This window comes from Uranotaenia lowii, chromosome 2 (assembly GCF_029784155.1).
Source record: "Uranotaenia lowii strain MFRU-FL chromosome 2, ASM2978415v1, whole genome shotgun sequence".
Classification (NCBI taxonomy): Eukaryota; Metazoa; Arthropoda; class Insecta; order Diptera; family Culicidae; genus Uranotaenia; species Uranotaenia lowii.
This window is the reverse complement of record NC_073692.1, coordinates 157368578-157395264: the sequence shown is the minus strand read 5'-3', so window position 1 is coordinate 157395264 and position 26687 is coordinate 157368578. Positions and strand designations below refer to the sequence as shown.

At 38.7% G+C, this 26687-nt stretch overlaps 1 protein-coding gene across 4 annotated transcripts in view; it reads right to left on the bottom strand.

Moving 5' to 3' along the window:
* LOC129743930 (uncharacterized) overlaps positions 1–26687 on the bottom strand; it is a 178861-nt gene that overhangs the window by 71787 nt on the left and 80387 nt on the right. The gene's annotated exons all lie outside the window — the stretch shown is intronic.

Below are 26687 nucleotides of genomic sequence, written 5' to 3'. Positions count from 1 at the left end.
TTTCGATTTTATCACGCTTAAAAAAATTTAAGATTTTTTCTGAAGAGAAAGCAAGTTGACAACTAGGCTTTCAAAATACCCGTGATCACGATTTTCGAGTTTTAAACCACTGTGCTCCGTTGAATAACAACAACATTAAGCATGTTCAGTGTGTGTTTACGCCAAAACTAAATGCAAGTTAAACGATATGTGCCACAATAACGTTTTTCAAGTAGATATGAGATTCTATAGATTCATTGCATTTGGAACTGATAAAGAAATGTGATCTTTCTACTGAAAAGGAATATTGAATTTGATCAAAAAATCATTGAACAAATCAGCACCAACATGTGAAAAGGGTCTATGTTCATTTATGACGTTTCGAGAAAAACACGATTGAAAATTTTGCAACCTTTTTTAAATCGCTAATTAAAATTCACGAGGAATCTTCCAAGACTATATGGTCAAAACGGTGCGTAAATAGGATCATTCCAAAAATGTTTTCATCGGTACGAGGGTATTATCATGGAAAAATAGCTCGCAATTGTTTATAGAACCTAGCTGGAGTATGAATTTCGTTTAAATGTTTTATACACCCTTTACTTGGTACTGTATGTCTCATATGTGTGAGTGAGATGGAGATGACATTTCCCCTATTTTTACAAATGCTTGTGGTTCTCTCTATAGGAGTGAGTGAATAGCTTTGCGCATTCTTCCCCTTTTAATTATTTGCATCTAGACCGTTTGCTTTGTTATGGAGTAAAGGGTGTATGAAATAATTTGTGTAAGGATAATGTCATTTTATGGCTCTAAATTTTTTAGATCCTTTGCTCAAACTGGATTGTAAATCTTACGAAAACTGATAATCTAAAAACGAATTTTGTGTTAAGTAGAGCTCATATTGGACAATTTGAATCCACTGAAAACGGGTTTTGTTTACTTTGACTTTTATACCCTTTTCACATATTGATGCTGAAATCTAATCTTCACAGTTCAAAATAAAAATCAACTGTGATGTTATGATTTTTCAAAACAAAAAACATCAACAAAGCGGACCAACGTCTGTCTCAAAAAATACCTGATTATAACACATTTTTATAGAAAAAAAATGAGTATCAAAATATTTCATCTTGATATTATTTTGTTTTCCCTCCTGATCGGGCTGGCAGTATATTCAAAATGTTCAGACCTAATGCTCTCTCTTTAAACATACATAACGGCGCCGGCTACGTCCTAGTAGTCAATGAATTGGCAAAGGTAGAAAGAGATGAAAAGTCAATCTTGTGTTTTAGGACCGAGGTCACCTCTGCATCTTAGCAGAAAAAAATTGTGGTTTGGAGGTTTGGGTTAAAGGATATGATTGGGAGACACTTTTGACTAGTGTGGTCAAAACTATCAAGTCTATTCTTCTACCCTCCTACTATTTCCTAATGCAATTGGTTGAGGCTCTCAGAATCAGAGGGAGATTAGTGCCAAAATCATCGATATTGATTTAAATTTACCAATCGATTCGTCTTATCTTAAGTCTACATCTTGTACGAAACTCAGATTTAAGAAAAATATTACATACTTTCACGGTTGAATTAAAACTGCTCCAATTAAAAATATGTGAAACATCGCAACTATCATGTGGGCACTTATCTCTCTAAGGGCCTAAGTTTATATCTTTTCCCTAATATTATTCCATATCACAATCGAAAATAACGTATCACTACTAAAACTTAAATTAAAAAAAAATGCTTTCATTTTGTAAATATTTGCAGCTGCTTCAATGATTCAAAATTTTGGTAAAATTGTAAATTGTTAATGAAATATTAAATACAGAAAAAAAAGTTACAACTACTATAGCTTCCAAATTTAATAAAAAGAAAGCAAAGTGTTTCTCTTAAAATACATTACCTAACTAAAATTTTCCGGCTCAACAAAACCGTTGCAAAATAATTTGAATTAACGTAAAAAAATTTGAAAAGATGATAAATCACAACTCAAGGTGATAAAATATTTTAATTACATCAAAACTACGGAACGTTCATGTAAATTTTTAATGTGGCACTAATATTTATGAACATTTCAAATGGAAATCATTGTTATGCTGGAACTAAATTTCTAACATACATATATTAAGTAGAAAGTAACTAAAACACTAGCTGGATCGTCGACAGCAATCAAGAAGTTAGGAGATTTTATATCGTGTAACACTATGTGTATCACGCTTCGACTTTCCGATTATTTATTGATAATAAATCAAATTTAAAATTTGTTTCTTCTCATATTTCATAACTATGGTTCGAAACTTTACGGTTCGAGGGTCTTGAAAATTTTCCAGCCGTAAAATTGTATCTCAGTATCTCAGATCTGGGCTTGTGATATAGCTCAGATGGCAAGTCAGTTGCCTCCTGAGCCTATGTCCGCGAGTTCGAGCCCAAGAGTAAACATCGAACACAGTTGTACCGGGTAAGTTTAACTGTCCTGCAACGTTAATAACTGTCCTGCAACGTTAATATTAGGTCGCAAATGCCATAAAGATGGTAAAACGACTATAATCGAAACAAAAAAAAAAGTATCTCATATAAATATTTCTTTGAGTAAACAACAACAAAATTGTAGTATTGTTAGGATGAGAGTTTTATAAAGATAAAAATATATTATGCAAGCTTCATACACAAAATTTCAAATCATCTTCAATTCCTGGAACCCATTTCCAGTCTTCAAAGTGAACCAAAAATAATTGAAGACGGTAATCCTGACGAATTGTTGTGTGGTGGCATGTTATAAATTCAGGACACGATTCGGTAAGCCACCCTCCCCTGGTTCAGCCTAAATGGGGAGAAGTAAGCCAACAACAACATTGATCTGTCTAATATAACTCCCTGTCCCCTGTTTGGAGCTTCCCGGTAGCGCTCACTCAGCCAGGATGGATGGAAAACGAAATCCAACTAATAAAAAAACTCACCGACATCTTGGGTACATGGAGACAAATACCTACACCATTCGGTCCTAACTGTATCAAGTCTTGCAGTAACAGCAACAAACAAACGAAGGAAATAACTAAACCAAAAAAAGACCCTTGGCTCACAATAACAAACAACAATCACCATGGCGGCGAGTGACGAGGTAGGACCATCGGGAAAAAAAATCCTGACGAAACGATGCTTGTTCACGCTCGTGTATCAAAATCTATAAACGAGATAAGAGTGTATCATTCCTGGCTTCCCATTTTAGCCTCACACCGGGAGCTTTTTTTCCTGCAGCCCCAAACACCTTCAATCAGTGCCGGATTTAGCTTTTGTAAAGCGAAGATCGTGGGCAGAAATTTCAAAAAAAAGTTTCTCATTCAGCATCTGAAACAAATTGTTCAAAAAATCTGGAACCAGAAATCAAACACAGAAATAAAATTGAAAAATAACAATAGAAAATCCTAAATTGTAACCAAATGACAGGTAAAGAATACACTAAAACAGCCCCAGAATAAGAATGGAACTATTTTTTTTTCAGATTCAAAATCCAGAAAAGTTACATTGAAAATCTATTTAAAAACTATCTAGGGTAAGGGAGGGTGGGGGCTGGGGGTAGGGGCAATAACAGTTTGTTACGTTTTGTAGAATTACACATTTCGTTGGGAGGTGGGGAGTTTTTTAAATTATCGAAAAATTTAGCGCGATGTATTTCGGTACGACAAATGTGTCTTGGAGGTTTTATGATCCTTCCTCCCTATCCGTCCGTATATTGAATCGAAGAAGGGGAGATCCCATACAAAACAGTTTACAAAGCCCGAGAACTAATTAAGCCAAATCTGGCATGTGAAGATGTTTGGATCCGAAAAAAGCTTTTTTAAGGTACAGTACGCTTCCCTCCCATTTAAAGGAGTAGGGCTCTCTTACAAAAATAGAACACAAGTTTCGGCATAACTCAAGATCAATAGGTGATTTGCCCAGTCCGAGCAATATTTTTTCGATCGACAGACCAGTAGAATTATAAAAATTGTGTAATCTTTAACCTTGGTTTTGAATGGGAGCCCCTCCGTATAAATCAGAGGGTTGCCTTGGAATAACTTGAAAATAAATTCCATGAAACGATTTTTTTCCTTAAACTATAATTTTCCGGGAAGAGAAGGGGATGCCTCAAACCCGACCCTGCCTTTACCTCTCACCCCGCAGGCACCCGATCAACGAAATCAACCAGCAGCCGGTTGCTGCAGCTGTTTGGTCCTTCACTTTCTTTTCTCCTTTCCTTAAAGAGACACGAAGCAGCAAAATGTAATTTGAACTTTTGCCATCGTTTGCCACTTTTGTCACTCACACAAATTTCATCGAAATGTCCGTCGTTTCTGACTCCCACGCTCCGAGTTGTGGGGAAAGCCGAGCTGTGTCTCTGTAAGAAATTTTCCGACAGCCGGCCCCAAATGGAGTTGTGTTATTTTTCTTCTTCTATTTTCGCGCGCGTTTCGCTTTCCCATCTAACATCAGACTTTGAGCCGAATCTGTGGCACCCTTACAAATATTTGAGCTTGGCACCCCCACTCACTTCTTATAATAAAAGGTCGCCCATGCCAGGTGCTGAGGTGGATGTCACTTTGTTGTTCCGGCAGGGAAAAACGAAGAAGGTGACGAAATGGGATTGTGGCGGGGCAGGGAGGGCGCCATTTGATTAGGCTAAATTAGTCTGAAACAAAGAAACGACATCTTCACCCGCGTCGGAGCAATTCCAAACGCAGGATATATCTATGTTAGGAAATGGATTTTCCACTTTCCGGGCAAAAAGAAAATGAGGAGAAAACTTTTCGAGGAACTCGAGAAAACTGCCGAAGGCATTGCTGAACCCCAAAAATTTCCACTGTTGGAGATCTTCCCGGTTGAACTAGGACATAGTTGTTTGGGACCGTTGTTTCTGTTGTTGAAAAGACATTAGCGCTAACATTCATTGCGGTGGGTTGAAATGTGATAGCCAATTGACAGAACGCTTTGGGGAAATCTTGCTGAATTGAAGTTGGTTGTTAGCGGCCTATCATCGGGGCTGGAAAATTGCCAATTTACAGCTAGCAGGATTGCTGCTTCGAATGCTATCTGCTTCTCCGAGCATTGATTCTATCTGTTCCTGAAACAAATGTTTCGAACTTTGGTTTGCAACATTAAGCTTGCATTAGCGAACTTGTAAGATCCGTTTCACCGATTTGCACCCACTTTGTGCCGTTGTTTGTAGGGAAGTGCAAGAATCAAACTTTCGTCAAAAGAACATTCTCAAAATTGAGTGTATCACATGCCGTGAGGGGTGATAAACTTATTATAGTACTAAAACATGTATACTAAAATGACTCGAATCAATCGCCCAGCAAGCAATCAACGCTCCATGCATTAATCGTTGCTAAGCCTTCCTGAAGGTCACACGTAAATTTTGAACCAGAATGGTTGAGGGGTCAACAGCTCGTGTAACAGAACCGAAGATAATGTCACTGGCGTAATAAAATAAAAATTAAACCTTGTACCATGATTCCAACAAAAATTTCATACACGCATAAATATCTTATATCGCATTTAAAAATATCATAGAGTGTGGATAGTAACAGATTTGGTAAGTCGTATCTTCAATCGTCAGATCCGTTCGATGTTGAACTTCGTAGGCAGCGGAGAAAGAGGTCAAAGAAGAGCTAGTTGAAAGTTTCCAATACAGTCGTCAACACTGACTAACACTAACATGACACTTAGAACAAAAATCCGATCATTTATCTGGCTAATTTAGCCACCTACTCTCAGTACTACGCGGCAGCAAAATTTGGCAGAAAAATACCCTATAGGAATTCGCCTCATTTTATTTTTTTGGTTTTCTGTCTCCCGACATAACCTGATTAACATCATTGCTCAAAATGGCTCGGTCCATGGCAACCGTTCTCCAACTTTTCGGGCATCCCAAATACGCCAGATCACGCTCCACTTTTTGACCACCTCGCTCGCTTCGCCTCTGCTCTTCTTGTTCCTTCCAAATTGGCAGCGAACACCTGTTCCGTTGTCGTCCGGCATTCTCTCATATCCTGTCTAGCGTATCCATCCAGCCTTCACCACCTTCATGATACTGGGTTCACCGTAGAGTTGCGCGAGCTTATGGTTCATCCTTCACCTCCACACTCCGTTCTCTTGCACGCAGCCAAAGATGGTTCTCAACACTCGTAGCTCGAATACTCCAAATGTGTGTAGGTCCTCCTTGAACAATATCCATGTCTCGAGCCCGTAGCTGACAATCGGGCAAATGACCGTTGTTCGAGGGCTAAGTCTTCTCGACCGCAGTTTCTTGTGGAGTCTATAGTAAGCTGGTGTCATTGTCTGCGGTCACCAATGAGCCGAGTTAGACAAAGACTTCGATTATATCCAGCTCGTCGCCGTCAATCGTGACCTTGTTATTACTAGACAAGCGGAATCGGTCGTTCTTGGATCCGCAGGCCAGCATATACTTCGTCTTGGACATATTAATCATTAACTCGATCATTCCTGCTTCACGTTTTAGTTTGCAGTAGATCTCTTCAACCGCTGCAGATAATCTGCCGACTACATCAATGTCGTCGGCAAAGCAGATAAGTTGATTGGATCTGTTGAAAGTCGTGCTCCGCATTTCACCCACCGCTCTCCTCGAATAACACCTTCTAACGCCACGTTAAACATCATGCAGGATAGACCATCGCCTTGTCGGAGCCCCCCGCGTGATTCGAATGAACTCGACAATTCACACAGCACTGCGTTCCATTCATCGTCGCCTTGATCAGTCTGGTTAGCTTAACGGAGAAGCCGTCCTCATCCTTTGAAGTCGATGAAAAGCTGGTGTGTAGGGACTTGGTGTTCACGGCATTTTTGGAGGATTTGCCGTAATGTGAAGATCTGGTCCGTCGTAGAACGTCTTTCCATGACCTGATGACTTCCTACGAATCTGTTTGCTTGTGAAGTTAGGCGGCGGAGTAGGATTCAGAGCAATACTTTGTAGAAGGCATTGAGGACAGTGATCGCTCGATAGTTCTCACAGTCCAATTTGTCGCCCCTTCTTGTAGATGGGTTACCCCTGCTTCTACTCCTCCGGTAGCTGTTCTGTGTCCCAGGTCCGGCACATCAACCGGTGTAGGCAATCGGTAAACTTGTCCGGACCCATTTTGATGAGTTTAGCTGCGATACCAGCTGAAAACTGTCGAAGGCAAAACCAAACGAGCAGAAAGGGGATATCCGTTTAGTCAAACCCTTGATAAGACGCAAGTAAGCTGGGAAAATGGTGGATGAGAGATGTTGAATTTCATACTTCGTGTCAGTTTGGTTGAGTATTCTACTTCATAAGGGTGCCTTAAAACCCAAACCCCATCGGAATGAAGCGCACTGTCGAGCAACGCTACAATGTAGAGTGAAATTCGCATCCGGAACCTTTGAACTGGATTCACGTCATGTTCAGTAAGAAATTCAGCGTGACCACACGTTACATAAGCACCCAATATCTCAACCTGACTTTTTCTTTTATTATCATGAAAACACAGTGAGCAGCGTTGCCAAAATATCTAACGTAGCAGACGAAAGGTATTGTCGAATGTGATCTCATGAATTTTGCGAAAGCGTTGATAGGCCTTAGACTGACTCTGCAGACTACTAAGGCTGATGAATCTGTGAGTTATCAGATGAATCCAGTGCATTTCGTTACAAGCGGACTACCTAGAGGTCATCATCTTGGTCCTGCTATAGGATATGTATTGGGACAGCAATAAAGCTATGACCTTCTTGCGGAAAAAGAATGCCAATTAACAAAAGCTGTATGATAGCCAAGATGAACTATGGTGAACCTATTTATCATCAGATCCTGATGTACGTCGTTGGCATGAAGTATGTGATCGGTTTGTACGATACGGATTATCATTGCCTTCCAAAGAAGTTGAAGTAGGATGAGTGAGAGTCTGGGAGCATCTAATTAGAGTGTGTCCGGACCTATGAGCGAAACTACTAAAATGACCTGCTGTGTAGAGGATCAATGCGTGAATACCTCGCGTGCTTGATAGGAAAACTTAATTGACAAGAAGTATTCTACGAGCGAAGCTGCGGTATTCACGAACTAGGAAGGGCGACTTTTGTCAGTTGTTTGAAGTCGTTCGAGTCGATAAAGAGTGATGTCTCTGTCGCTAATACATCGGATTGTTGCATAAAAAGACCCGTGCGTGTGCTGTGACTACATAGCGCGCGTCTAGGATAACCAACATTTAAACGGTAAACGACTTGTGAAAGAAGTCGAGGAGCATAGAAACCTAGGCTTGCTAGCCCAAGAAGAATGCTTTCACATTGTGTATCTTTTGAACAACGCAGTAATACAACAAAAACGCCAATTACCGGTAGAAATCATACCCGAATTCACAATAGCGATATCTGAAATACGAACGAAGATTTCAACGCTCCACGAATCGAAAAGTTGTGGCACTGATGGAATACCAAACTCATTCTTGAAAAAATGTGCCAAGATGGAAGATCCGATTCTGATCTTCAATGGATTCGTTCGTTCCTGATCGAAAGAACGCAATACGTCAAACTGGAGAACGTGAGCTCTAGTACTTTCTCGGTCAACAGTGGTGTTCCACAAGGGAGTCACTTGGGACCCCTTCTTTTCGACGCTGTTATGAATGAATTTTATGAAGTGCTGACTGATGTGTTCGGGCTGATGTGTGCCGATGATTTAAAAAGGTTTTTGTCTATTCGTCACCCGAAGATTTGCCTGACTCGGCAAAATGCCTTACACAGGTTCACAGAGTGTTGCAGTAGATTCGTCCTAAAAATCAATTCCTCGAAATGTAACGTGGTAACATTTTCTCGGAAAAAGAGCAATATCATGAATATAGCTTAGAAAACGATTGTATAACTGCTCGGCAAAAATCAGTGAAAGACTTGAGAGTGGAGATGGACGCGGTGTTATCTTTTTCAAAACACATAGAAAAGTTGTAGCAAATGCAAATTCTAAATATTTTCGGAATGGTCTGTAGAATCTGTCACGAGTTCAATCTACACTGGATTAGTTACAACCGTCATTGAATACGCCAACATTGTGTGGCGACCGTACTACAATATACACAACAACAGACTAGAGAGAGTTCAGAAGAAGTTCTTGAAATACGCTTTGAGAAACCTTGGGTGACAAGCAAAAATGCCAGAGTATCGTGTCTTGTGCATGCTGGTAGATTTGGACACGCTGGAAATCCGAAGGAATTCGATTGACGCACTGTTTCTGAAGGATTTAATCTGTGGAAGATATTATTTGCCGTATTTATTATCTCTTATACCTCCGGGGGATATACAAAGGCTTTTGTGAGGAATAGGGTTAGAAAGGTCCTAATTGATAAAGAGTTGCTGAAGATGATTAGCCAAAGCTTTCTACTAAACCGGGAAAAAAATTTTGACATTGACATAAAAAAAAAAAAATTGAAATAACGATATTATTTGCATGAATGTAACCTTGATAGTTCGTAGCTGCGATACTATCGAGAAGAATCATGCATTCATTTTGGAGGATAACTTCTAGATTATGTATTTGACTATAATCGATCAAAGTTGAGAAATCAGAATTTAAAATAAAGAAAAAAAATCTAAACGTCAATCGAACTTTGTCGTGTAGCCCTTTACTACTTCGGTTGACATTTTTCGGAACCAAAAAATCACAATACAAAGGGTGTCAAATTTTAAAGTCGAAATCTAGAGCCTAAAAATAACCAATAACGTGGCAAAAGTCCCACTTCCACAGCAGTAACAGACAGTGGAGCCCGGTTGAATCGATTAATATTCATGAGAGGGATGAATGAAAATTTTAATTCCTATACCAAACTAACTCCCATTATGGGAATCAACTCTGGTCCGGACCGTGTGAGTGTATGTGTGTTGTTTTTGGGATAGGCAAGGGGAAACTGGAGTCGGTTGTTGTGTTTCTAAACCCTGATTTTGTCTGCACGAGCCCAAGTTAACGTTCGTTCGTTCGTTCGTCGAGTGGCAGTTCTGTGATCCCGAAAACCAGACCATTTATCGTAATTGTCCTTCGCCGGGATCCGGGGTTTGGGGGTGAGGATGTCAGCCGGCACTACGGAACAAATGGCCATCGAGAGAACAGGTGCGACTGAAGTGGTGTGCCGGAAAGTAATGAGCTCTGATTGTTTCGGATGAATTAGTCATATGGATAAATTAGCCCCTCCCTCCATTTATTGCTAAATGAATTAATTATACGATCACTACCGGTGGTTAATGAAGTCAACTGTTTTTTTTTTGGGATACACAAACAAAGGAAAGATGTGTTTGTGGGTTTGTGTGTGTTTGCCTTTTATGACACCAGAATGGCGGAAGGATCTGGTTCGTTGATGTTGTTTTTTGATTCGCTGTTACCGATATACGTGGTGTTGGCATCGTTTTAATTGAGCATTCATAGAATTTCCAACACTTTCCCTATGGATAAATTTGTTATGTTGAGGAGCCAGAAGGAGTGGTTTTGAAAGCAAAATGTATTAATTTATCTTTTTGATTGATTACTGAACATTTAACAAACTGTAATTTAATTACTCGTCGTTTATTACTTAGTTCCTGGCATTTCTGTAATACATTTACATGTTTTCCATAATGGAGTATAGATGTAATGTTAGTTATAAAACGTTCTATCTCAAGACTAAGCCAAGAAACCAGTTAGCCTACGCGTTTTTTTTTCGGAAAATACTAGGCCGAAGATTGCTTAGCCGAAGAATGTTAGGCAGAATAGGATACTACGTGAGATGTGAGACGTGCAACCAGAGAAATGAGACGAAAGATAAGAGAAATGAAATGTAAGGATAGAGAAGTGAGACGTAAGACGTGAAAAGTAAGAAATGATACGTGAGAAAACAGATGTGGGATGTGAGAAGTGAGGCGTATGATGTGAGAAGCTAAATGTGGAACGTGACAAGTGAGAAATAACCTGTGAAGTAAGACATCAGCCTTAAGCCGTGAGACGTGAAACATAATAAGATGTGAGAAGTGAGACGTGAGACTAGTGCATGCCTTACTATTCATGTCTCACGTCTCATGTCTGACGCCTCTTGCTTTTCATGTCTTACGTCTCATGTGTTATGTCTCATGTATCATGTATTATGCCTCATGTCTTATGACTCATGTCACAGATCTACTGTCTCAAGTCTCAGGTTTCAAGTCTCAGGTCTCCCCTTTCAAACGCCAGAGCTAAGCTTATCCAAAGTTTTTTTTTACAGAAAGTCGTGTTAAACTGTGCAAAAAAGTGTAAAAAACCTTAGTGTCTGAAAAAGCCCTCCGGCCTAACATTATCTACGCATTTACTTTATCGAAGTGATGTCCGATTTGAACTTATTCGGCCCAATATCGGTCCAATGACCTTAAGCCTAGTGGTCCGTTCTTTGGTTCAGTTCCCTTCAGATTTGTGGAAATCTGGAAGCGTTCTTTAATAAATGAGAAAATAATTGTGCGGAGTCGATTAGCTAACAATAGGTAGCATTTTCCAAAACAGTCGTCCCTTCACAGTTTTTTTTCTTGGTATGAATGTAGGATTAAGTGGGGTAATCAAATATTGTTTGCTTTTTATCTCCGGCACCCCGGAAATCCGTGAATCATACCGTGGCCAAATGGTGCCGGGCAGTGTCGCCTGCCCTCCTAGTTGTCGTCATCCACGAAGGTCTTCCGAGGAGTACATGCAACAAAGTCCATTTCTACATTCGGATGTCCGACCTGTCCGGCTTCATGAGGAGAGAGGGAGAGAAAAAAACGGACGCCCCATCCGAATACAAACGAATAAACGATAAGGCCGGGGACGATACATAGACACAAGTCTAGTCAGTATGTCTAGTCACGCAAACTATTTTTCTTCACCCTTGCTAGCAAGCTAGCTAGTGAGCTTGTGAGTGCGGAAAACGATCACTAGAATGGCGCACGGGCACCATCATCGACCCACCACGGAACGTCGTCGTCGTCCGAGGTCATTCCGAGGATTGGTGAATGGGGTGCCGAAAAAGCAAAGGGAGGGGGACACGAACTGTTTCCTCCACTCGTGTCTTACCCTAAAAATCCGAGGAGGAAATATTCAGCATTTAATGAATATTTGTTCCGATGCGGGCAGGAATTGTGTTTTCAGGAATTTGTGAGGTAAAAACCTCGGCTCTGTGGTTTTTTGCCTCCCATTCACAGTTGCTTGTTTTATTTTATTTGGCTTTTCGTGACCTCCGATAATCATGGCAGCAAAAAAAAAAAAAAAGACGGAGGCAACACAAGTCACAATCTGTGGGCTAGGGAAATTCTCGGTTATACTTATATATTTTGGGGCTTTTCAGCTGTTTCTGTTGAATTGATGCTACCGCGCGCGCGATGATGAAGGAGTCCTCTATTGATTGCATATGGTAATCGTTGTTGTTTTGCAGTTTTTTCTCTGCTATCGATTAGATAATGGGAAAAACATCCGCAAGGTCAAATGATGATTTGATTTTCAACTGACGTACGACAAATTTGATTTATACACTTATAGAAAAGGTTGCAAAAATCCAATGCCTAGCTCTGTACCAAAATACGCAGAAAAGTGTACTGTACCAAAAATTATATGTATGATTGGAAAAGCACTTCTGGCATTAAGACTCGAGCTTTAAAGCTAAATGATGTATGACCACTACATTCAAGCTAAACAAAAAAAAAATTAAGGAATTTTCATCCAATTTTATAATTATTCATAAAAAAAAATAGTTAGGATCGAACTCACTGCAACATCTTATCTCAGATTACCAGTCCGGTATCTTACTCAGTGCACCATCTGAGTTGGTTAACAAATGAAAGTTTATTGTCATAGTCCATCTGCCGACGGCCGATGGCCGATGTATTGTCTGCATCCTCCTTTGTCTTTGATGGGAAAGGGATAAGAATGGGTGGGAATGGAAAACTAGAAACTGTTTCCTATTGCCGACCGGTTTACAAACACACGCACAGCTCATCTTGGCTGGTGTTTTTTGCGGTCTGTTGGAAACAAAAAATGTTACACTGTTCAAGATATTTTATTCAAAGTATCACCAAGCCTACTATTTCATGGTTAGGTCTTCGATAAAAGAGGAACTCGCGTAGAGGCTTTGTCAACAGGTAACCGATTCTTAGGGCGCTTCTAGAGCACGGACGTCCATTTCGAATGTCAGTGCCGATCATGACATACATAGTACACTTTCTGTGATCTGGTGGTTTTAGCATTTGTAAGATGCTAGCCATTATATCTTGGGAAGATGTACGCTTAGAGTTGAGCAAAAAAAGATGTCTTCAAAGAAACATGAAGTTTCACTGAGATCGCATGTGTGTATGTTCGTTTTTTAACATAGAAATATGTAACAACTTACGAAAACTTAAGTGAGACGTGAATTTGATGTGGAAATTAAAAAGTTAAAAACGACATCAGAATTGAGAAATTGAACGTGGAAGAGCGACGAGAGAATTGATGCATGAGACGTGAGAATAGGAAAGTGAGACGAAAGCTGTGAGAAGTGAGATGTTAGACGTGAGATGTGAGACATGAGAAATAAGACGGGAGACATGAGATGTACGTGAGATGTGAGACGTGAAAGATGAGAAATGAGACGTAAAAAGTGAAACGTGTGACCGGTCTCGTGCCTTACTTTTCATGTCTCATGTCTCATGATCAAGGACTAAAAAAATCGTATTCACATCGGAGCAGCCAAGAAACAAAACCGCGCGTAGTTCACAAAAGTTCTGACCACAGTAGGTTCGCGACTCAGCAAACGCGTGATTGTAGAGGATTTTTTTCAAGGAGAATCCGATCGCCAGAAAATCATGAGCGAGCCGTGGCAGAAAACCTCGCGAACCTCGCGATTCTGGTTCGTGAACCAAATTGGAAAACGCATTGCACACTTGATGGTCGTGTTTTCCGTTTCGTTATTTTGTCTCCACAGATTTTCAAAGTTTTCATAACATTTAAACGATGTATATAATTTGTGAATTAAAGTTTGTCCTTTCTGATGTTAAACAGCGTCAAATTTGACAAATTTGTATATTGAGTTTCGGAAGGATGCGATTTGGCCCAGTAACAGATAGAAAAAATATTGATTTAATTATCCAAAGAAAAAAAGTTATTCCCACTCCTAAAAAGGTGTAAGGGGTGGACGAAGGATTCAAATTAAACTGTTGGACCATCACAAAGAAAAAAAATAGGAAAATTTGCATGTTAGAAAAGCTACCAGTCCAATCTAGAAATGTGCTACTTCGGCATCTTAATTGTATTCCCTTTGTTATTTTCAAGTTTTTCCGAAGTTCAAATTGAGGAACTTATATAAGTTTGGAATTTCAAATTTCATGTCATGGCAGAAAAAAGAGGCATTAACCGTGCGATGAAGTTGATGAAAGTGAGAGAAAACCATTAGGATAATTAAGAATTTCAATGTTAACTCATTACGGACCAAATACAAGATATCTAGTTTTTTCATTTGAAGCGTATCCGAGCCGGACAAACCGTCCAAAATGTCCATAAATCCGAGCATTATCCGGGCAAAATAAAAACCTTTTTTATCAGAATTTATCGACAGATTTTTAAACGTACTTTAAGATCCAAAACACCATTCATCATTATTTTTTCTCGAAAAATTCCGTTTGGAGAAGTTTGTAATTTTGATTTTCCTAATAAAGTGAATAAAACCGGGAAAACCCCGGGCATTTTCCAATGAAATCCAGGAAACCGAGCCGGGTCAGACTGTTTCAAAATTTTGAATTGAATGTCCAGACAAACCCGGATAAAACCGGGAAATCAGACAACATTGATTAAGAAAGAAACGCTATTTCGTTAATATCATTTTCAGTTTATGAGCAGATAAAAATGACGAATTAAAAATAGCAGGAAAAAATTCATTAAGCTCAATCAAAGGAAATCCAGGCTATAAACGTAGATTTCAAATCCATGAGTATGATGAGTCGCTCACCAAATCTACCACCCAACCCAGCAGCAGGAGGAACTGCCGTCTCGCCGATTCAGATTTCAGATTCAGATCTCAGATTCAGATTTCAGGTTCAGATTTCAGATTCAGATTTCAGATTCAGATTTCAGATTCAGATTTCAGATTTCAGATTTCAGATTCAGATTTCAGATTTAGATTTCAGATTCAGATTTCAGATTCAGATTTCAGATTCAGATTTAAGATTCAGATTTCAGATTCAGATTTCAGATTCAGATTTCAGATTCAGATTTCAGATTCAGATTTCAGATTCAGATTTCAGATTCAGATTTCAGATTCAGATTTCAGATTCGAGACGGCAGTTCCTCCTGCTGCTGGGTTGGGTGGTAGATTTGGTGAGCGACCAAAAGAGAGCTAAAGGATTTGTTTCTCCCGCGGCTACGTGAGGGGTGCGAGATTTGCTGCTGCAACCTGCTGAAAATGTGGGCCAAACTGGTTGAAATCTGACAGCTTTCAGTAAATTCGAAAAACGTTGCTACAAATTTTCAAAACACCACACAAAAAGTATGTCCAGCGAAAGAGGAGATTCTAATGAATCTTTAGGTATATAAAAAGTGACCAATTTGAGTTCAAATTTTAGAGAAATCACGCTAACAAAATCCCGTAAACCCACCGACATGAGGTGAAGTTAGAAAAATGACAAAAAAGATGTGATTTTCATTACAATATACTGAACAACTGAGATTTTTGAGGAACCAACTATGTTCTACGAAAATAATAATAAAGTTACCGAAAAAAAACTAAAATTTGAATTCAGAGAATCACTCCATTGGTAAGCGAGATACAGCAATGCAAAGCCAAAATTGGGTGACTTTTTTGAAGTAAGAATTTTTTCTACCGGAAGTTCCGGGATAGCGGCCAAAACTTCCTTTGGACCACCAAAAACTTATACATCCATGGATAGATTTATTCTTGAAAACTCCAAATATTATAAATTCAGCGCAATATTTAGAATCTGTCACAAGTTATAAGAATTCTAAAAAGAGCTCTTTTTCGGGACTTTTTTCATTCGGAATCAGCTACTGGTGATCTCGTAAAATATTTCGACTTATTTTTTCGATATTGAAAAACTGGAATAAATTATCCATACAATGAACCAAAATTCATCGAAATCGGTCAATATTTGCGGCCAGGAGAACGTACGTAAACTACAGTTCAGATTTATCAAAAAATAGATTTGTACGGAAATTTTGCGAACGGCTTCGGAAGGTTAAGAAGCTCGATCGAAAGAAATTCAGGCAATAAACGATGATTTCAAATCTAGTAGTAAGATCAAGATCGGATTCATAGTTCATGTTAGAGATTATTATAATTGAAAAATAACAATACAAATTTGAAATGTATTTTCCGACGTATCATTAATTCTATCCATTTTTATCATTGATTTAGTATGATGTATACGTAGATTTTTTTTTTTTTAAATATTTGAATTGAGAATAACATGAATTTATTGTAGTATTTAAAAACTACTTTACCGTTATTGTGGTCAAAGTTAGTTTTCGCTTGGACAAAATAAAGTACGCACTCTTATAATTCGGGTTTTTTCTCTTCTTGAAAAATTGTTTCGTCTTCTTATAAGTTAAAAATAATTCAATTCTCTGCAAAAAACCGTCGGAACTAAGGGTTTCATTATTTCTTCATCCTTTTAGGGGCACGTGAATCCGTTAAGGTGGTGAAAAATCAAGTTTCCGTAGATATTTGTATCCCTTAAGCCAAAACCCCGCAAGAAAGTTTTTTTTAAAGAAAAATTACTTGAAAGCTCTTCTTTTGAAATTGAATTAATTTATCAACTTTTGATGATATTAACTTCAATCCAAAATTTTCATTGATACGTATGCATATGTTTTCCTATTGAAACTTTACATATGGAATCGAGGTTGTCTTTTCCAAATTTAAGAAACAGTTATGGAATTTTACATTCAATCTCTGCTACAGAAATGTAGTGATTTGGATGAAATTGTGAGGCTTTAAGATTTGATTTGATTAATTATTCCTTAAACGGTTGTTAAAGATCATTTTTAGGGTCTTCTTGTGTCCATTCTTATCCATAATTTTGTCAAGAAGCTTTGTTAAATTCAATTGACCACCCAGGAGTTGACATGACAGAATGAATTTGATTTAATATTTAGAATTCCGTCAAACTTGAAACGCTGTAAGTTATCTTCGAAAAAATTTTTTTGAATAAACTTTAAAAAAAACATAAATATTCCATACAATAATTGAAAGAAAATGAAGAACTTCCTGCTGCTGCTTGAAGCACAAATTATTACCCGTACACGTACCTAAAGAGACGCACAGCCTGCCTACGGAAGAAAATCAAATAACCATGCGTTTCCTTTCCAAAAAAAAGTTCATGAACCTTTTCGCTAAATGGTTCGTGAGCCAAAATCGCGGGGAAAAATTTTCATGTATGTTACCATTTCCACGAGCGAGATAGGATTCAAAATCCAACAGAATCGTCTGTTGGTTGGACTGCTTCGCTCGTGGTTCCTATAGTTCACGAACCTAAGGGATTTTTTTTCACAGCCTGCTCGCGCTTTGGCGAACCTTTACGGGTAAAAATCGTAGACGAGCGGGAATCGCCACTCGTGTACACGATTTTATTAGTCCTTGCTCATGATACACTTTTCAATCCTCACGTCTCCCGTGAGAGGTAAGAAGTGAAAAATGGTGAGTGTAGCGTGAAATGTGAGAAGTCAGGTGTAAGAAGTGAGATGTAAAATCGATCTCATCCCTTGGTTAACTGTCTCACGTCTCATGTTTCAGCTCCCAGGTCTAATGTTTCATTTCTCGGGCCTTTTGTCCCAAGTTGAAGCCTCAGGTCTCATGTCTCAGGAATGAAATCACAAGTGTCAGGTCTCAAGTCTCAGCTCTCAAGCCCGTTTTCAACTCTCATGTTTCAGGTCTAATGCTCCATTTTTTAAGTCTTAGGAGTCATCCTTCAGGTCCCAAATCTGTAGTTTTCTCATGGCTCATGTCTCAGTTCTCATGTCTAGTGTCTTATCTTTAAAGCCTCAGCTAAGCGCTACCAACTTAGAAAAAAAATTCTAAGCGATTTTTATTCGCCCATGTACCACGTTGATCGTAAAACTCGTGTATAACAACGATCTAATTGCGAAAAACATATAATAATCGTGCAAAAAAACCTTGGTGTATACTATAAACTGCATAGAGTCAGCTTTTGGCAGGTTTTAAATAATATTTTTCGTTTAAATATTACATGAAACGAAAACTTTCACCTCTTGTAACAAAAATTCGTCTAGATTAAAGGTGAATAACTTGCTCCAGGCAAATACATAGTAGGCTTCAAAAGGTTCAACATTTCCGGTCATCTATTTCAAGTTACAAAGCTGCCTGAAGGCCTCCGGTTGATGCTATGTTAGAAGGAACAATCAAAGTAACGTTTTTCCCTGGCTACAATTTCAATAAATTTTCCAGTTGCCTGACGACTATCATCTCTGCTCCGGTAGATATATTCACAACAGAGAAAAAAAAATATCCTTAATGACCTAACTTGACTCCGTGTGTCGGATGTGGGAGATTCATCTTGATTCCGGTCTGTTGCCAACCGCCCCATACATTCTACCTGATTTGAATACCTCATCCTAATCGGAAACACCGAAGCTTTGGCCAAGCCAAAGGTACGATTTGCTGTGCTCTGCTAAATGCCTAACTTTTGGCAAAATCTGGAAGGAAGTTGGAGCAAAAAAACATCCCATCACCACACACAGTCCCGTCCATTCGATCGATTTTCCGTTTTAGCTTTTTTATGGTTCTGCACAGTTGTGCGAAATTCGCCCTGCTGTCGTTTGCTGTTTGTGTTGTCGTGCTATGTTACAAAAATAACTGCGCTATCAGAGAGACCCCACCGAGTGGAGTAGCGGCTTGCCGATACCCAAATTCGGGAAAGTCAAAGTTTGAAGGTTCTACATAGCTATGATTTTCAATTTATTAGTTCTCGGCACGACGCGCGGCGCCCCAAAAGGACAACGCACACGCAGGAAAAGGAAGTTGGTTCCCGCTTTCACGACGCGTGGTTTGTAAAGTTTCTAGACACCAAAAATAGACCTTCGACCCCGATATAGTGCGTCAGAGACATGGCGACCGTCTCTTGATTTCGGGAGCAGAGATGGGACGCGATTGGGGGTGTAGCTGATACGCTCAGAGCCAGAAAGAATACACAACAATAAAGATCAGCCTCAACGTTTTCGGTCGCGAACGTTATGGGAGGGCAAACACCATTCGACTGGCGCCACACGATTACCTGCTGAAGTAAGCAAATGACAGGAAAACTCCCAGCTTTGGGATACTTCATTAGACACACCTGCTGGGTTGGAATCAAGCGGGAGTGGATAGACTGGTCAGGAGGTATGGAAGTATTTCTCAGTGTGGTGTATCCTAAAGATTGTCCGGTCTCATTCGCGGTAGCGTTTATGAACTGGGCGACAACTTCAGCTGACACATATTCGATTGGCGCCACTTCTGATTGCAGGTTTGATGCACTGTTTACAACTAATTGAAGTCGTGAGTTGTCATTTGCTACTTACATTGTTGCAATATTGTCTAAACGTTTATGTTATAGGCAGGTTCACTTACCTGTAAGAAAGAAAAATTGCAATTAGTATAATTGATTCAAAATTGTGATTAAAAAAAGTAATTTATGTTTGGTTTGATGAATAATTGACAAAACATAACGAAATCTATATATATAAAACAGGGAGAGAGACAGACCATACAGAAATGTGCGAACACGCAAAACTCTTCACTGGATCATCCGATTTGCATGCGATTTTTTTTGTTGTGTTTGTCTTCGCGCGAAGAATAACACAACGGAGAGATAATTTCGAAAATGTTTTTGTGGAATTTGAAAATTAATTTTTAGTTTTTATTCGTATCAAATAAAAGTCATGGCACCCAATTTCCATTTTTTTTTTTTTTTTTTTCATTCGAATCACCCAGAGTAGGAAGGCGCCAAAAGCAATCAAGGCTTACTGATGTTCATCCATCCTTCTATACGAAGTTTTGGCGCCCATTTTCGTTGCAAGTGTATTTTTCACGTGGCACCAGTAAAATGGATACTTGGATGTAATTGTTCACCTTCCGTATGGGGTGAAAAAAAAGAACGCAATAAGCCGGCATGGAGTATACCTATTTTCGAAAAGCTAATTTACCCAAAGCTAACCGGATTGTCCGGTTTTACCCGGACTTGACCAGGTAATTGATAAAACAAAATTTAAAGGGCCTGGTCAAGTCGTCCACCCCGGTTGTCCGGATTTTGATAAAAAAAAACCCGAATTTTCCGGATTTAGTCATTTCATTTGCCAATTAAAAAAAACTCTTATTAAGTTAATTTTTTTTAAATTTTGCATACTAAAACGAAATTTTTTGAGCAACTTTTAACATAATAATCATGCACGGTTTCTGGATGCTTAAAATACGATTCAAAATTTCTTATGTGTTTCGAAGAAAAAAAATTATTAAAGTGATTTTCGTTTTATTTTTTATTTTTGAGTAGTTTCTGAATTTAGCCCAAATTTGTTTGGAATTGCCCGGATTTTGGATGGACAATTTTGAAATCAAATGCCCGAATATTGTTTGGTTTTTAGATAGAATAAATTTTCCTGACCAGGATACGAATTCTGATCTTTTTTATTTACTCCGTTATTTTGTTTTGTTTATTTTCCGGTTAAATGAAAGACTGTCATATTATTCAAGAAAAATAATATTCTACGTATGACTGTGGAAGTTTTGACATATTCAAAACAACTGAACAGATAACAATAAAATATTCCATTACAGAATCTTCTGTTCATTTTTATGGTATAACACCAAGAGAACATCATTTTAATTAATAGAATGAAACGACCATAAATGGATTTACTTGGTTTTTGTAAACGTCAAGAATGTAATGAAAATTATAAATATAAATAGGGTTGACTTTGTAAAAATAAAACTCCTGATTTGATCCAACACTCAGTATCAGAAATCAAGAACAGATAATTGGTTCAATAATATCTTCAAATACAAGAAGCTTGGAAAAAAAAATTTTAGTCTCGACGAAAATATTATTTAAGGTCCAAAACAGAGATAATGAAAACTGAATTAGATTTGCAAAGACTTTTTTGAATTTCATTTCTGATTATGAATTCAAGATCTCAAAGTAAAAAAAGATTTCATAACCGTTTGATTTGAAATTGCTGTGAATAAAAATTCCATGTACATACACATATATTGAATGTTATAATTTTCTTTGTTCAGAGCTTAAGCATCCATTTCTCGATAAATATGATAAAGTTAAAATCGAAATAAAAAAAATGATTTTAAAAATTAAGAGGAGATTATCTAATACAGAGAACATATCAAACGCATGATAGATAACAAAAAACAGAATGGTATATGAAAATTTGTTGATATTTATATATTTGCAGCATAAAAAAATCACGAAATTTCATACCATGAAAAGTGTTGTGCCATTTCTACAAATTTGGTACCTATACGATAAAGAAAATTTCAAACATGGTTTTGGCGAAAAAGGAAAGACAGTTGATCAAAACTGCTTAAAATGACGACACATTTCAACAAAACAAAACAAAAATGTAAAACGGAAGAAAATAGATATTTAACTTTATCCCAGAAGATATTCGCTTTCCAGTTTTGTTGGAAGTCTATCTTCTTCGAAAATTTTTGCCCCTGGAGGTAGGAACTACCATAATATGACAGAAGTATTACGAAAATAGTCAAAAAACTGTGTCGATTCACTCCGTTTGAAGGTAACAACACAGGTAACAATCAGGTTTCAGGAGCGTAAATAATTATTTACCTATTTTCTGCTTATTTACATGTTCATTATTTTTGCGAAATTCAAAGGCTTAACGAAGTTTGCCGGGTCAGCTAGTATAATATAACTCATTGAAGAAATTTGAAAAAAAATTGAAATCTTGTAGTTAAAGATAAAAGATGATTCCTACACTGATGAACAAACAAAAAATATCTGACATGGATCATGGCATTAAAAAACTAAATCTGAAAACTATTTTCTTTATCATGTTTACTATAACGTTTTATACAGCTATATCGCGTGTAAAATGGTATATTTTTTCTAACATTTTTTTGTAATTTTTGCCAATATTTCGGGCAATATGGTAAATATTTTCTAGGCGAATTTTGTTCATGAAGGTACTGTACCGTAACCAGTCAAAATGGTGAACATCGCATTCTTATGATTGAAAAGATAACTTTAGTTTTTATCGGTTTTACTTCACATTGAATTGAACTTTCAAAATTATGAATCCTGTGGGGTTTGGGTTTGGTTAAGTGCGTTTGTCATTTTTAAATATGTGATTTTAAAAGTTGTAGTTAGCCTACAGTGTTAAAAAATTGAAACTTAGTGAAATGGCGGTGAAACCGTGTACCCATGTCGAATTAAGACCATGTTGTTTGAAGAATTTTCTTACGAAGCAACTTCATATGGAATAAATTTTCGGTTATATACATACAAATAGGAACACTTAACCTTAAGTATGCAAGACAACATACACTTCGCACAACATTGAGGTGATAGGAGTATCGAGCTCCCAGGCAAAATTTTTACTAGCTGATGCGGTGTGCTTTGCTACACCTTCCAAAAAGAAATAAAATTTGCAAAAATATTTATTTTTTTTAGGAATCATTTTGAACAATTTAAATAATTATTTTAAAATAAGACTGCAGCTGGAGATGATTTCATTTTATTAAGTGATCTTTAAATTTGTTTTTCAAGATCTAATATTTTTATATTTTATTTGTTGGTATGGTTTCTTCATGCTCTCCCTCATCCAAACTAAGGAAGGCTTACGAACTTTCATAAAAACTTGTCTTCTTTCCTGCTCTGCCCTGAGAAAAGGAAGGTTCCAAAGTTATTCGTACGCGAACAACCTCTCTTATGAAAGATGGTCCGTTTTGATTGATAAATGCTCGATTTATGCTAAAAAGCGCTGTATGAAAGCCTCCGCCCATTTTCTGCTTTCCATACTCCACTACTTGAAGGAGGTAGGCGTTTCTAGTTATCATACTCGTATATTCGTACCCCAAAACATTCCATTTCTTAGATAAGTTCTCGAATTGTGCAAAAATTTGTATAGGAAACACCCTCCTTCCTTCCTGTTTTCCCACGGAACAAGGGAGGGGTCTCAAATAATCATTGAATATTCCTCGTATTTCATTTGCTTGAGCAGTTGTCCAAATATCTGTAAATAATTTTACAAGAGCCCTCCTTTCTCTCCCTATCACCCTACTGGAAGAGTAAAGGTATACCTAAGATTCAGGGAAACATTTATCATACCCCAATATCATATCCTCCTCTCTCCTATTTCTCTATTGGAAGGAGGAAGGGGTTCCAAATAATCATATCGTACCCAAATATTCTCCCATACCAAATTTGGTTCCATTTGCTCGATTCGTTATCCAATTATGTAAGGGAGACCTCCTCCCTCTTCTCTTTCTATCTCTCTATTGGAAGAAGTAATTGGTGCCAAGTATTCATTGAACCATTTCTCGAACACTAATATCATCCCATACAAAATTTGGTTCCATTTGCTTGATTAGTTTTTGAATTAAAAAAAATTTAATAGAGACCATTCTCTTCTTCCTATCTCTCTATTGGGAAGTGGGAGAGATCTAAAATAAGCATAGACATGTTTCTCATACCCAAATAATCTCCCACGTCAAATTTGGTACCATTTGCTTGATCGATTCTTGAATTATGAAAACATTTGACTTTTGTTTGGGAAGCTCCCTCCTTTCTTTTCAGTGAGAGGGATGGGTCTCAAACCATGAAAGCATGAACCATCTCCGGCTTCTAATACCCCCACCTGCCAAGAGACAGATAGACAGACATACAAACAGACAGGACAGACAGGACAGACAGGATAGGCAGGACAGACAGGACAGACAGGACAGACAAGACAGACAGGGCAGACAGGACAGGCAGAACAGGCAGGGCAGACAGGACAGACAGGACAGGCAGGACAGGCAGGATAGATAGGACAGACAGGACAGACAGGCGGGTAGGATAGACAGGATAGACAGGATAGACAGGACAGACAGGACAGACAGACGGGCAAGATAGACAGGACAGACAGGACAGACAGGCGGGCAGGACAGGCAGGACAGACAGGACAACTAATAAAAAAAAAAAAAGACAGGACAGGACAGGACAGACAGGACAGGCAGGACAGGCAGGATAAGCAGGATAGGCAGGACAGGCAGGATAGGCAGGATAGGCAGGACAAACAGGATAGGCAGGACAGACAGGATAGACAGGATAGGCAGGATAGGAAGGACAGACAGGATAGGCAGGACAGACAGGATAGACAGGACAGACAGGACAGACAGGACAGGCAGGACAGGCAGGACAGGCAGGACAGGCAGGACAGGCAGGACAGGCAGGACAGGCAGGACAGGCAGGATAGACAGGACAGACATGACAGACAGGACAGGCAGGACAAACAGGACAGACAGGACAGACAGGACAGGCAGGATAGACAGGACAGACAGGACAGACAGGCGGGCAGGATATGCAGGATAGGCAGGACAGACAGGACAGACAGGACAGGCAGGACAGGCAGGGCAGGCAGGGCAGGCAGGGCAGACAGGACAGAAAGGACAAGCAGGGCAGACATGACAGACAGGACAGACAGGACAGGCAGGACAGGCAGGATAGATAGGACAGACAGGACAGACAGGCGGGTAGGATAGACAGGATAGACAGGATAGACAGGACAGACAGGACAGACAGACGGGCAAGATAGACAGGACAGACAGGACAGACAGGCGGGCAGGACAGGCAGGACAGACAGGACAACTAATAAAAAAAAAAAAAAAGACAGGACAGGACAGGACAGACAGGACAGGCAGGACAGGCAGGATAAGCAGGATAGGCAGGACAGGCAGGATAGGCAGGATAGGCAGGACAAACAGGATAGGCAGGACAGACAGGATAGACAGGATAGGCAGGATAGGAAGGACAGACAGGATAGGCAGGACAGACAGGATAGACAGGACAGACAGGACAGACAGGACAGGCAGGACAGGCAGGACAGGCAGGACAGGCAGGACAGGCAGGACAGGCAGGACAGGCAGGACAGGCAGGATAGACAGGACAGACATGACAGACAGGACAGGCAGGACAAACAGGACAGACAGGACAGACAGGACAGGCAGGATAGACAGGACAGACAGGACAGACAGGCGGGCAGGATATGCAGGATAGGCAGGACAGACAGGACAGGCAGGACAGGCAGGACAGACAGGATAGACATGACAGGCAGGGCAGACAGGACAGACAGGACAGATAGGACAGACAAGACAGGCAGGACAGGCAGGGCAGACAGGACAGACAGGACAGGCAGGACAGACATGCAGGACAGGCAGGACAGGCAGGACAGGCAGGACAGACAGGCAGGACAGACAGGACAGACAGGACAGGCAGGACAGACAGGACAGGCAGGACAGGCAGGACAGACAGGACAGACAGGACAGACAGAAGACGCATATTGTGTTAATCTAATTGGATTTCATCACACAAAAACAAAACACACACTGTCATATATTATTTTCTCTCAGTCAGTTATAGCTCTGGGTATATTTCCCATCAAAACTGAGAGCAAGCAAGAGAAGAAATACGGTAAAGTTTTTCCAGCTATGTATTTGCTTCCGCTCTTAACCACTGCCTTTTTTGCTTTATGCAACTTTTGAGAAATTATCCGTAAAAAGCAGAGAGCAAAATTAATATTGATGATTTTTTCAGCACGAGTCGTAAATTCATCCAATATCTGATTGATTCTAAGATAATTAACTTCGCATATTATTTCGAGTGCTAATTCGGAAAATACTCCATCCAATAATCAACCAACAAGAAGCACACCTGAACTGAAAATTTCTGATCAAGTAGGTCATGGACTATACATTTGCAAGCAGAAAAAAAACAGTGTCGAAAAGTACCAATTCATGTTAATTTGATCAATCGTTCTTAGGTGATGATGCTGTCGGTAAATTCGAATGATTTATACGGTAATTTATTTAAATAAAAAGATTTATTTTTTATTTTTTAAATATTATCAAAAAGTTAGCTATGTAAGCAAGTATTCCCATTCATTGATCAATTTTCCAACAATTTCTGAGATACAGTATATAGTTTAACAGAAATTTGTTACTTTCAATGAAAAATATAAATAAAATCCTACATATCTTGAAAGAAAACTAGTTTCAATTTTGAGCAAAAAGAAAACATTTCCCTTATCCGGGGTATTGGAAGTGCAAAACAAAATAGTTCTGTATCGACACACCCTACTGATTATACATATTTTAGAGAAATAAGCCCAACTTGAAGGGCAAAAATTAATAGCCTATTCCGAGCTTCTAATATGTTCTATAATAATAAACTAAAAAATTAAAAAAAAATATACGACCTCAAATTGACAAGTTTTAGAAATTTAAAAATCATACAAATTTAGTATAGTAATTTAGTAAGCATATAAGAGAGTTGCTCAAAATATTTTTCAAAACAATAAAAATTCTCTTCTGTCAGACTTGGAATGATTATTTTCGTTCCAGCATTTGACATGGTTAGTTCGAGAAAGATGATAGATGAATTTTGATTAACTTTTCAGTTCTGCCTGTTAAGTTTAGCTTGCCGAAATCAAAACTAGTTTTAAAATTTATTAAAAAAAAAAGAAACACTTAAAATTATTTTTCGTACAGA